Raw genomic sequence first — 12,318 nt, forward strand, 5'->3', positions numbered from 1 at the left:
GAGTCCCTGGACCCTGAAACCTAGAGGGCCCAGCCTCTCTAAAACATCAACTAGTTCCATCTCCCTACCCCATATTATTGACAGTCCCTTCTACCAAGAAAAAGTTAGAATGTCCATAGCCTAAATACCCCTAAAGAGTGAGATAGAAAGATCAAAGGTGATGGTAGATTTATACAGAGAAGGTAGGGTTTAACAAACAAGTATGATTGCTGAATCATTAAATAGATGTTTCTTTTAGTCTCCCGTATCTTAGAGCAGATAGAATTAAAACCTAAAATTGTGAAATTGTAACCCATACCAAACTCTGAAATCTTTTCTACAAGTAATTGTTGCACTGTGCTTTGGAAAATGATTGCTTTTTTGTGTATATGCTATTTTTCACACACGCGAAAAAGTCGATTGTGATGATTAAAAAAAAATACTTACTCCTTCTAGCCTCCAATGTTCTGGAGCAGCTAGAGGGAAAAATCTGAGATGATGGTGTGGTAGCCCATGAAAAACTCTGGAATCTGTCCTGTAACTACTTGTTGAAGAATGCTTTGAAAAACTATTGCTTTTTTTCTTTCTTTGCTTTGTATGTATGTTATATTATACAATAAAAAAAGATGGAATAGATCTACATGACCAAGAAAAACACAATACATTTCTCTTTTGAGTGAATACATAGACAGGGGGAGGCAGTGAGTTTGCTTGTTGTGTTGGCTGGAGAGAGAGAGGCCACATCTGAGCAACAAAAGAGGTTCTACTGGGGGTGACTCTTAGGCCTAATTTTAAATAGGCTTGACCTACCCTTTGTGGGGTTAAACTTCATTTGAACAAACCCCAAGATTGGGGGCTCAGCCTATAGCTTTGGTTGTCCGCACTTCTTGTGAGAATATCAAGAATCAACTAAGGGAAATTGAATTTTCTCCCTTTCTCACCATTCCCCGAAGGGGACTTTTTAAATACTTAAAAAAAACAATTTATTTATTAATTAAAAAAAATTTAACAAGTGAACTAAAACATCAACATATATAATCAGTAATTCACAATATCATCACTTAGTTGCATATTCATCATTTCTTAGATCATTTGCATCAATTCGGAAAAAGAAATAAAAAGACAACAGAAAAAGAAATAAAATGAAAACAGATAAAAAAAAGATTATACATACCATACCCCTTACTCCTTGCTTTCATTAGCATTTCATACTAAATTTATTTTACCATCTGTTCCCCCTATTGTTTATTTTTATTCCATATGTTCTACTCGTCTGTTGACAAGGTAGATAAAAGGAGCGTCAGACACAAGATTTTCACAATCACACAGTCACATTGTGAAAACTATATCATTATGCAATCATCATCAAGAAACATGGCTACTGGAACACAGCTCTACATTTTCAGGCAGTTCCCTCCAGCCTCTCCATTACATCTTGAATAACAAGGTGAAATGTACTTAATGCATAAGAATAACCTCCAGGATAACCTCTCGACTCTGTTTGGAATCTCTCAGCCATTGACACTTTGTCTCATTTCACTCTTCCCCCTTTTGGTCCAGAAGGTTTTCTCAATCCCTTGATGCTGAGTCTCAGCTCATTCTAGGATTTCTGCCCCACGTTGCCAGGAAGGTCCATGCTCCTGGGAGTCATGTCCCATGTAGACAGGGGAAGGGTGGTGAGATTGCTTGTTGTGTTGGCTGGAGAGAGAGGCCACATCTGAGCAACAAAAGAGGCTCTCTTGGGGGTGACTCTTAGGCCTAAATTTTAAGTAGACTTGACCTATCCTTTGTGGGGTTCAGTTTCATATAAACAAACCCCAAGACTGGGGGCTCAGCCTATAGCTTTAGTTGTCCACACTGCTTGTGAGAATATCAAGAATTCAACTTGGGGAAGTTGAATTTCTCCCAGTTCTCACCATTTCCCGAAGGGGGCTTTGTAAATACTTTTCCACTCAATACTTTTCGAATCACTCTGGAATTCATCAGGGCATCACTCTGGACAAACCAACTAAATCTCATGTCCTACGTGAGATTCCAAGTACTTAAGTTGTTCAATCAAACTATCTACATAAGTTATATTAGGAAATGCACTAGTCAAAATATAAATTTTGTACCAAATAAACATTTTTTGCTTTAGTCTCACACATAAGGCGAGGTTTTAAAATATTAATTCCCATCTATTTTCAGCACCCTGCAGTAATGACATTCCTTTGTTCTTCCTCATGCAAAAACATTTTTAAAATTTGTAATTTAGTCACTATCATTATACACTCTAGGCATTCCTAGATTATACCATCTCAGTCTTTATCGTCTTTCTTTCTGATTTCATTTGTGCTCCCAGCCCTCCTCCCTCTATCATTCTCACTTCAGCTTCATTCAGTGTTTTAACATAATTGTATTGCAATTATGTTAGGTATTATTGTGCTATCCATTTCTGAGTTTTTACAGTCAGTCCTGCTGCACAATCTGTATCCCTTCAGCTCCAATTACCCAATATCTTACCCTGTTTCTATCTCCTGATAGTCTCTGTTACCAATGAAATTCTCCAAGTTTATTCACTAATGTCAGTTCATATCAGTGAGACTATACAGTATTTGTCCTTTTGTTTCTGGCTAATCTCACTCAGCATAATGTCCGTAAGGTCCATCCATGTTGTTACATACTTCATAACTTTATTCTGTCTTATGGCTGCATAATATTCCATTGTATGTATATACTACTGTTTGTTTATCCACTAACATGAACATTCTCAACGTATGAACCTTCCATATTTGGTGTGCAATCAGTGGCTCACAATATTATCACATAGTTATATATTCATCACCATGATCATTTCTCAGAGCATTTACATCACTCTGGAAAAAGAAATAGAAAAAACTCATACATACCAAACCCCTTACCCCTCCCTCTCATTGACCACTCATATTTCCCTTACCCAATTTATTTTAACATTTGTTCCCCCATTATTATTTGTTTTTAATCCATATTTTTTATTCATCTGTCCATACTGTAGGTAAAATGAGCATCAGAACAAGGTTTTCTCAATCACACAGTCACTTTGCAAAAGCTATATCATTATACAGTCATCTTAAAGAAACATGGCTACTGGAACATAGCTCTACAGTTTCAGATACTTAACTGCTAGCCTCTCTGTTACACCTTAAACTAAAAAAGGAATATCTTTAAAAATGTAAGAATAACCTCCAGGATAATCTCTGAACTCTGTTTGAAATTTCTCAGTCACTGACACTGGGTTTTTTTTGTCTCATTTCTCTCTTTCCCCTTTCAGTCAAGAAGGTTTTCTCAATCCCTTAATGCTGAGTCCTAGCTCATTCTAGGATTTCTGTCCCACATTGCCAGTGAGGTTTACACCCCTGCGAGTCGTGTCCCATGTAGAGAGGGGGAGGGCAGTGAGTTTGCTTGCTGTGTTGGCTGGAGAGATAGGCCACATCTGAGCAACAAAGGAGGTTCTCTAGGGGTGACTCTTAAGCCTAATTTTAAGTAGGCTTAACCTATGCTTTGCAGGAATAAGTTTCATATGAACAGACCCCAAGATTGAGGGTTTGGCCTGTTGATTTTGTTGTCCTCACTGCTTGCAAGAATATCAGGCCTTCTCCAATTGGGGAAGTTGAATTTTCCCCTCTCACTCACCATTCCTCCAAGGGGACTTTGCAAATACTTTTTTTTTTTTTGTCGTGGACAGGCATCAGGAATAGAACCCGGGTCTCCAGCATGGCAGGCAAGAACTCTGCCACTGAGCCACTATGGCCCGCCCTGCAAATATTTTTTTATTCACTGTTCAAATCACTCTGGGATTTATTGGGGCATCACTCTAGACAAACTTACAAAATCTTGTGCCCTACTCAAGGTTCCATGCACTTATGGTGTTCAATTAAACTGTTCATATAAGTTATATTAGAATATGCACTAGTCAAAATATACATTTTGTACCAAATAAACGTTTTTTGCTATAGTCTCACACGTAAGTTTAAATTTTAAAATATGTTTACCAGATGTTTTCAACACCATGCAATATTGACATTCCATTGTTCTTCCTCATGCAAAAACAGTTTTTAATTTGTACATTTAGTCACTATCATGGTATACTCTAGGCATTCCTAGATTATACCATTTTAGTCTTTATCATCTATCTTTCCTTCTGATTTCATTTGTGCTCCCAGCCCTCCTCCCTCTATTATTCTCACATTCAGCTTCATTCAGTGTACTAACATTATTGTACTACAGTTAGGTAGTATTGTGCTGTCCATTTCTGAATTTTTACAATCAGTCCAGTTGTACAGTCTGTACCCCTTCAGCCCCAATTACCCAATATCTACCCTATTTCTGTCTCCTGATAGTCTCTGTTCTTAACTGAAATTCTCCAAGTTCATTCATTAATGTTAGTTCATATCAGTGAGACCATACAGTATTTGCCCTTTTGTTTCTGGCTAATCTCACTCAGCATAATATCCTCAGGGTTCATCCATGTTGTTACATCCTTCATAACTTTGTTCTGGCTTATAGCTGCGTAATATTCCATCATATGTATATACCACAGCTTGTTTAGCCACTTGTCTGTTGGTGGACATTTGGCCTGTTCCCATCTGTTTGCAATAGTTAATGCTGCTGTAAACATTGGTTTGCAAATGTCCGTTTGTGTCCGTGCCCTCATGTCCTCTGAGTAGATACCTAGCAATGGTTTTGTCGGGTCATATGGCAGTTCTATACTTAGCTTCCTGCGGAACCTCCAAACTGCCTTCCACAGCAGCTGTACCATTTGACAATCCCACCAACAGTGGATAAGTATGCTTCTTTCTCCACATCCTCTCCAGGACTTGTTGTTTTCTGTTTTATTGATAATAGCCATTGTGGGGAGTGTTACATGATATCTCATTGTGGTTTTGATTTGCATTTCCCTAATAGCCAGGAAAGTTGAGCATCTTTTCCTGTGCCTTTTGGCCATTTGTATTTCCTATTCTAAGAAGTGTCTGTTCATGTCTTTTGCCCGTTTTGTAATAGGGTTATTTGTCTTTTTGTTGTTGAGTTGAACAGTCTCTTTATATATTCTGAATACTAGACCCTTATCTGATACATTGTTTCCAAATATTGTCTCCCATTTTATAGGTTGTCTTTTTACCTTCTTGACAAAGTTCTTTGATGCACTAAAGTGTTTAATTTTGAGGAGTTCCCATTTATCTATGTCTTCAATGCTCGTGCTTTGGGTGTAAGATCTAGGAAACTGCCTGCTATTACAAGATTTATAAGATATTTCCCTACATTTTCTTCTAAAATTTTATGGTCTTAGGTCTAATGTGTAGGTCTTTGATCCATTTTGAGTTAATTTTTGTATAGGGTGTGAGATATGGATCCTCTTTCATTCCTTTGCATGCTGATATCCAGTACTCTAGGCATCATTTATTGAAGAGACTGTTCTGTCCCGGGTGAGTTGGCTTGACTGCCTTAGCAAAGATCAGTTGTCCATAGATGAGAGGGTCTATTTCTGAACAATCTGTTCTATTCCATTGGTCAGTATATGTATCTTTATGCCAGTACCTTGATGTTTTGACCACTGTAGCTTTGTAATATGCCTTAAAGTCAAGTAGCATGAGATCTCCAACTTCATTTTTCTTTTTCAGAGTATTTTAAGCTATTCGGGGCACCCTGCCCTTCTGGATAAATTTGGTTATTGGTTTTTCGATTTCTGGAAAATAAGTTTTTGGGATTTTAACTGGTATTGCATTGAATCTGTAAATCAGTTTACGTAGAATTGACATCTTAACTATATTTAGTCTTCCAATCCATGAACACAGTAGGCCCTTTCATTTATTTAGGTCTTCTGTGATTTCTTTTAGCAATTTCTTGTAATTTTCTTTGTATAGATTTTTTGTATCCTTAGTTAAATTTATTCCTAAATATTTTATTCTTTTGGTTGCAGTTGTGAATGGAATTTTTTATTGATTATCCCCTCAGATTGCTCATTACTAGTGTATAGAAACACCACAGATTTTTGAGTGTTGATCTTGTACCCTGCCACTTTGCTGTACTCAGTTATTAGCTCTAGTAGTTTTGCTGTGCATTCGTTAGGGTTTTCTACATATGGTATATCATCTGCAAACAGTGAGAGTTTTACTTCTTCTTTTCCAATTTTGATGCCTTGTATTTTTTTTTTTTTTTGCCTAATTAATTGCTCTTGCTAGAACTTCCAACACAATGTTGAATAACAGTGGTGATAGTGGACATCCTTGTCTTGTTCCTGATCTTAGGGGGAAATTTTTCAGTTTTTCCCCACTGAGAATGATGCTAGCTGTGGGTTTTTCATATATTCTCATATATTCCCTTTATCATGTTGAGGAAGTTCCCTTCTATGCCTATCCTTTGAAATGTTTTCAACAAGAAAGGATGTTGAATTTTGTCAAATGCCTTTTCTGCATCAATCGAGATGATCATGTGGTTTTTTTGCTTAGATTTGTTGATATGATGTATTACATTAATTGATTTTCTCATGTTAAACCATCCTTACATACCTGTGATGAATCCTACTTGGTCATGGTGTATAATTCTTCTAATGTGGTGCTGGATTCTATTTGCAAGAATTTTGCTGAGGATTTTGGCATTTATATTCATTAGAGAGATTGGTCTGTAATTTTCTTTTCTTGAAGTATCTTTGTCTGGCTTTGGTATGAGGGTGATGTTGGCTTCATAGAATGAGTTAGGTAGCCTTCCTCCTCTTCAGTTTTTTTTTTTTTAACATGGGCAGGCACCAGAAATCGAACCCAGGTCCTCGGGCTTGGCAGGCAAGCATTCTTACCTGCTGAGCCACCCTGGCCCTCTCTTCAGTTTTTTTGAAGAGTTTGAGCAGGATTGGTACTAATTCTTTCTTGAATGTTTGGTAGAATTCACATGTGAAGCTATCTGCTCCTGGATTTTTCTTTTTTTGGGGAGCTTCTTAATGACTAATTCAGTTTCCTTACATGTGATTAGTTTGTTGAGGTCATCTGTTTCTTCTTGAATCAGTTTTAGTTGTTCATGCCTTTCTGGGAAGTTGTCCATTTCATCTACATTGTTGAGTTTATTAGCATAAAGTTGTTCATAATATCCTGTCATTACTTCCTTTATTTCTGTGGGGTCAGTGGTTATGTCTCCTCTTCCATTTCTGATCTTATTTATTTGCATCCTCTCTCTTCTTCTTTTTGTCAGTCTTGCTAAGGGTCCATCAATCTTATTGATTTTCTCATAGAACCAACTTCTGGTTTTGTTGATTTTCTCAATTGTTTTCATGTTCTCAGTTTCATTTATTTCTGCTCTAATCTCTGTTATTTCTTTCCTTTTACTTGCTTGGGGTTAATTTGCTGTTCTTTCTCTAGTTCTTCCAAGAGAACAGTTAATTCCTTGATTTTTGCTCTTCTTTTTTGATATGGTCATTTAGGGTAATAAATTTCCCTCTTAGCACTGCCTTAGCTGCGTCCCATACACTTTAATATGTTGTGTTTTCATTTTCATTTGCCTTGAGATATTTGCTGATTTCTCTTGTAATTTCATCCTTGACTCACTGGTTGTTTAAGACTATGTTGCTGAGCCCCCATATATTTGTGAATTTTCTGACTCTCTGCCTGTTATTGATTTCCAACTTCATTCCTTTCTGATCCGAGAAAGTGTTATGTATGATTTCAATCTTTTTTAATTTATTGAGACTTGCTTTGTGAACCAGCATATGGTCTGTCTTTGAGAATGATCCATGAGCACTTGAGAAAAAGATGTATCCTGCTGTTGTGGGGTATAATGTTCTATAAGTGTCTGTTACGTCTAGTTCGTTTATTGTATTATTAAATTCTCTGCTTCTTTATTGATCCTCTGTCTAGATGTTCTGTCCATTGATGCGAGTGTGGAATTGACGTCTCCAACTATTATGGTAGATGTGTCTGTTTCTCTTTTCAGTGTTTGGCTCATGTATTTTGGAGAACTTTGGCTCAGTGCATAAATATTTATGATTGTTATATCTTGGTGAATTATTCCTTTTATTAATACATAGTGTTCTTATTTGTCTCTTAATTGTTTTACATTTGAAGTCTAATTTGTTGGATATTCGTATAGCTAGTTCTGCTTTCTGATTGTTGTTTGCATGAAATATCTTTTCCCAGCCTTTCACTTTCAACCTATGTTTGTTCTTGGGTCTAAGATGTGTCTCCTGGAGACAGCATATAAATGGGTCCTGCTTTTTAATCCATTCTGCCAGTCTGTGTCTTTTGATTGGGGAGTTTAATCCATTAACATTTAGTGTTACTCCTGTAAGGGCAGTACTTTCTTCCACCATTTTGTCTTTTGGATTTTCTGTGTCATATCTAATTTTTGGTTTTTTTTTTTTTTTACCTTTACTGATAGTCTTCATTTCTACACTCTTCTGCACACCTCTCTCTCTTGTGTTTTCCTATCTGTCTGTAATGCTTCCTTTAGTATTTCTTGTAGAGCTGGTCCCTTGGTCACAAATTCTCTCAGCGATTTTTTTGTCTGAAAATAGTTCGATTTCCCCCTCAATTTTGAAGGACAGTTTTGCTGACACAGAACTGTTGGTTGGCAATTTTTCTCTTTTAGTATGTTAAAATATATCATACCACTGTCTTCTCACCTCCATGTTTTCTGCTGAGAAATCTATGCATAGTCTTATTGGGCTTCCCAATCTATGTGATAGATTGCTTTTCTCTTTTCTCTTTCAGTAGTCTCTCTTTCTCTTTGACATTTGGCATTCTGATTAGTAAGTGTCTTGGAGTACATCTATTTGGATCTATTCTGTTTCGGGTACGCTGCAGTTCTTTGATAAGAATTTTAAGTCTTTCATAAGAGTTGGGAAATTTTCAGTGATAATTCCCTCCATTAGTTTTTCTCCTTCTTTTCCCTTCTCTTCTCCTTCTGAGACACCTACAATATGCATATTCTTGCGCTTCATGTTGTCATTCAGTTCCCTGAATGACAGGGAGTCCCGGCTCATATTTTTCCATTCTTATCCCTACATTTTCTTTTCCTTGTATGATTTTAGATGTCCTGTCCTCCACTTCACTAATCGTATCTTCTAACTCTTCAAATCTGACATTGTAGGTTTCCATTGCTTTTTCATCTCTTCTGCTGTGCCTTTTATTCCCATAAGTTCTGTGGTTTGTTTTTTCCGACTTTCAATTTCTTCTTTTTGTTTGTCCCTTGCCTTCTTTGTATTTTCCCTTAATTCATTGATTTGATTTTTGATGAGGTTTTCCATATCTTTTCGAACATTTGAATTAATTATTTCAACTCCTGTATCTCATTTGAATTGTTGGTTTGTTCCTTTCACTGGGCCGTATCTTGAGTTTTCCTAGTATGATTCATTGTTTTTTTGCTGGCATCTAATTTCCTTAATTACTTTATTCTGGAGATTGTTTTCACTTCTTTCACGTAGGATTTTCTTGCTGGGTGACTTTGTTGTCTATCTGTTCTTTGACATTCAGTTCAGTTTATTCTGGACCACTAGCTTAGGTTTTGTTTAACAGAGCAGAATTTTCAGTTCTTGTTTCTTGCCCTGCCTGTATAGTGCCTTTTTTCCGCCACCCTTAGGAGGGTCTACTTATTAGACCCCAGCCGGATTTTCCCAGACCAAACTGGCCTCCTGTCAGGAGGAAAGAGTCACCTGCATCAGTTTTCCCTGAGGGTGAGACCCAGCAGGTTGGAAGACTTTCCTGTGAAGTCTCTGGACTCTGTGTTTTTTCTATCCTGCCCAGTATGTGGTGCCTGTTTGCCTGTAGGTCCCACCGCATAAGATGATGCAGTATCTTTAACTTTGGAAGATTCTCCCTGCTGGTGACATGGTGGAGACAGAGGAGAGGTTGTACACTGGCTTTAATCACTTCAGTTTTCCAGACCCTGGTGTCTGAATTCCTTGAGGGAGGGAATCCACCTGAGCTGGGCCCCACCCCTCCCCTGGGGATGGCACAGCCTCCAGAGAAGCTCTCACACAAGCTTAATTCTGCCCATGCCTGGGGCTGCAGGAGCATGAGAAGCCTTGCACTTGTATCCAAAGAGCCGTCAAGTGGTAGAAACACAGCCACAAAAAAAAAAAAAAATAAGAAAAAAAAAATCCTTTTCAGAACAGGATCCCCGTTCCTCGGATTTGCCAATCAAGAACTTAAGTTGGTATGTTGCTCTGTGTATCTCCAGGTTTGTGCCACCTCCTTTCCTTCAGGGCCCAGACCCTTTCAAGTATTTTGTGCTGCCTGATCCAAAGGAAAAAAAAAAAAAAAAAAAAACCTCTTTTTTTTTTTTTCTTTTTCAGTCAGCCCTGCCCCCTCTGTGCATGGGCAAAATCCAGCAACCTCAGGTTTTGCTGGAGGTTCAGCTGAGCTGGCAGCTTATTTTTAGTAGTCAGAATTTGTGAATTAATTCCACAGTAGCATCTTGGTTGCTCAGCCCCTGCTGCTGTTAAAGTCCCTTTCCTTTCCCCTCTGGGAAGCAGCCTGCGGTGGAGGTGCGCTGGCGTCTGCAGCTTGGGGGACTCAGGGTTCTGGGTGGCTCACAGCTGGTTCACCTTGTCTGGACTGGGGTACCCTGTGTGTCCAGTCACTGATGTGGCCCCAGCAGTTGTTCTGAACTGTTCCTGGCTATTTACTAGCTGCTCTGGAGGACGAACTAAATCCCACACCTCATTATGCTGCCATCTTGGCTCCTGAAATCACATTTCTAAAGAAGGCTTTTTACAGGATATCTCTTGAAGAAACCTAAGACAGAGCTGGATAGCTTTTTCCTGTGCGATGGGCCATATTTGCACTATTTCCCATGCATGCGCTATTTCATGCATGCCCCTTGCTTATCGTTGTCTTCATGGGGCCTTTGCTCGCTACATATGCCTAAAGCAATCTCTCCCCTCTTCTGCTTTGTGTAACTTTTGACATTTTGCCAAATTTGCTTTATAGCCTTGTCTCTCTATATATATGCACTTTTTTGGGATTGTGGTGGCGTGGTGGCGAACCATTTGAGGGTTACTTGCCGACATTGTGACACTTCACCCCTAAATATATTTGCATATTTACTCTATGAATAAGGGTATTCTCCTCTGTAACTGTAGTATAGTTGTATCACTCAGGCAATTTGACATAAAACCATATTCAAATTTTCCCAGTTGTCCCAGTGCTTTTTTTTAAACTATTAGAGAAGCCATAGGTTTATAGAAAAATCATGAATAAAATACAGCGTTCCCATATACAACCCTGTTATCAATACCTTGGATTAGTGTGGTACATTTGTTATAGTTCATGAAAGAGCATTTGTATAATGTTTATGCTTTTTTTTTTGTCTGATCTGGGATCCATTCAAGGATCATGCATTATATTAAGTTGTTGTGTCCTTACATTTCGGTATAGATTAGTCTGATCTGGTAGTCACAGAATTTCAAAATGGGAAATAAAAACACCATAAAGGACAGTGTGGAAAAGCTTCCCCATCCTTCTTCCCTGCGTACCTCCTTCCGTGTTCCCCAGCACAGGAGTTGGGCTTCTGAGATGGATAGGCACTTAGCACTCAGTGCAGACCTGTTCACAGTTTCCTGAGTGAGGCTTTCTCTTAAAGAGAATTCTTTCCCATCTTTTCTAGGATTAAAGCCATTCAGGTCACCCAGGTGCTTAATTAAGACAATGAGATTGTATTAATGAGACTTTGGAAAAGGATTTTTATAGTTGACTTTTGAGTTATCTGATATGCTAGGAGTTAGATGAGGAAGGGGCTTCTGTTCTTGGGGGCCACTGGTTATCAAAAGCTTGTCTTTATATCGATTATGGGGGTTCTAATTTATTATTATTTTTAAATATTAAGTATCCTCCTTTAAATATTCCTCAGGATCATGACTTCTGCCCTTCTTGCTTTACATATCATCTCTGGGCAGACTTATTCTCTCCCGTTTTTTCACCTTTGGATGATTCTGAAATCCGTATTTCCCTCCCACCCTCTTCACTCCAAACCTTCATTTCCAACCGCATACTCAATCGCTGTACTTGTTTTTAAGAAAACTGAGCTCTTTTCCTGTAAATCTGAGCACTGCTTGGATTTTGGGCATAGGGTGAAAATGAGGTGGTATTTGAACAGAGGACTTGAAACCTTAGGATCATGTCCTTTCCCAGCCTTCTCCCCTTCTTATACACTCTTGTCCTTATGCACGAAGAGAAACAAGTGACCAAAGCAAGGCCTTGCTAAGCCATGCCATTTCCAGCTGCATATGGAGTCTGAGAAGTTAAGGTTCATAAAGTGAATTATTTTAACCTATTGTTTCTCAGCCTTTTAATTTTCATTATTGCTGTCCTAAGGCAGTTTTTTTTTTTTTGGACGTAT

General features: G+C 38.2%; 1 protein-coding gene across 6 annotated transcripts in view; it reads left to right on the forward strand.

Moving 5' to 3' along the window:
* Nucleotides 1-12,318, forward strand: part of CHD6 (chromodomain helicase DNA binding protein 6) — a 261,441-nt gene that overhangs the window by 11,740 nt on the left and 237,383 nt on the right. The window lies entirely within an intron of this gene.

Source organism: Tamandua tetradactyla, chromosome 1 (genome assembly GCF_023851605.1).
Source record: "Tamandua tetradactyla isolate mTamTet1 chromosome 1, mTamTet1.pri, whole genome shotgun sequence".
NCBI classification, from domain to species: domain Eukaryota; kingdom Metazoa; phylum Chordata; class Mammalia; order Pilosa; family Myrmecophagidae; genus Tamandua; species Tamandua tetradactyla.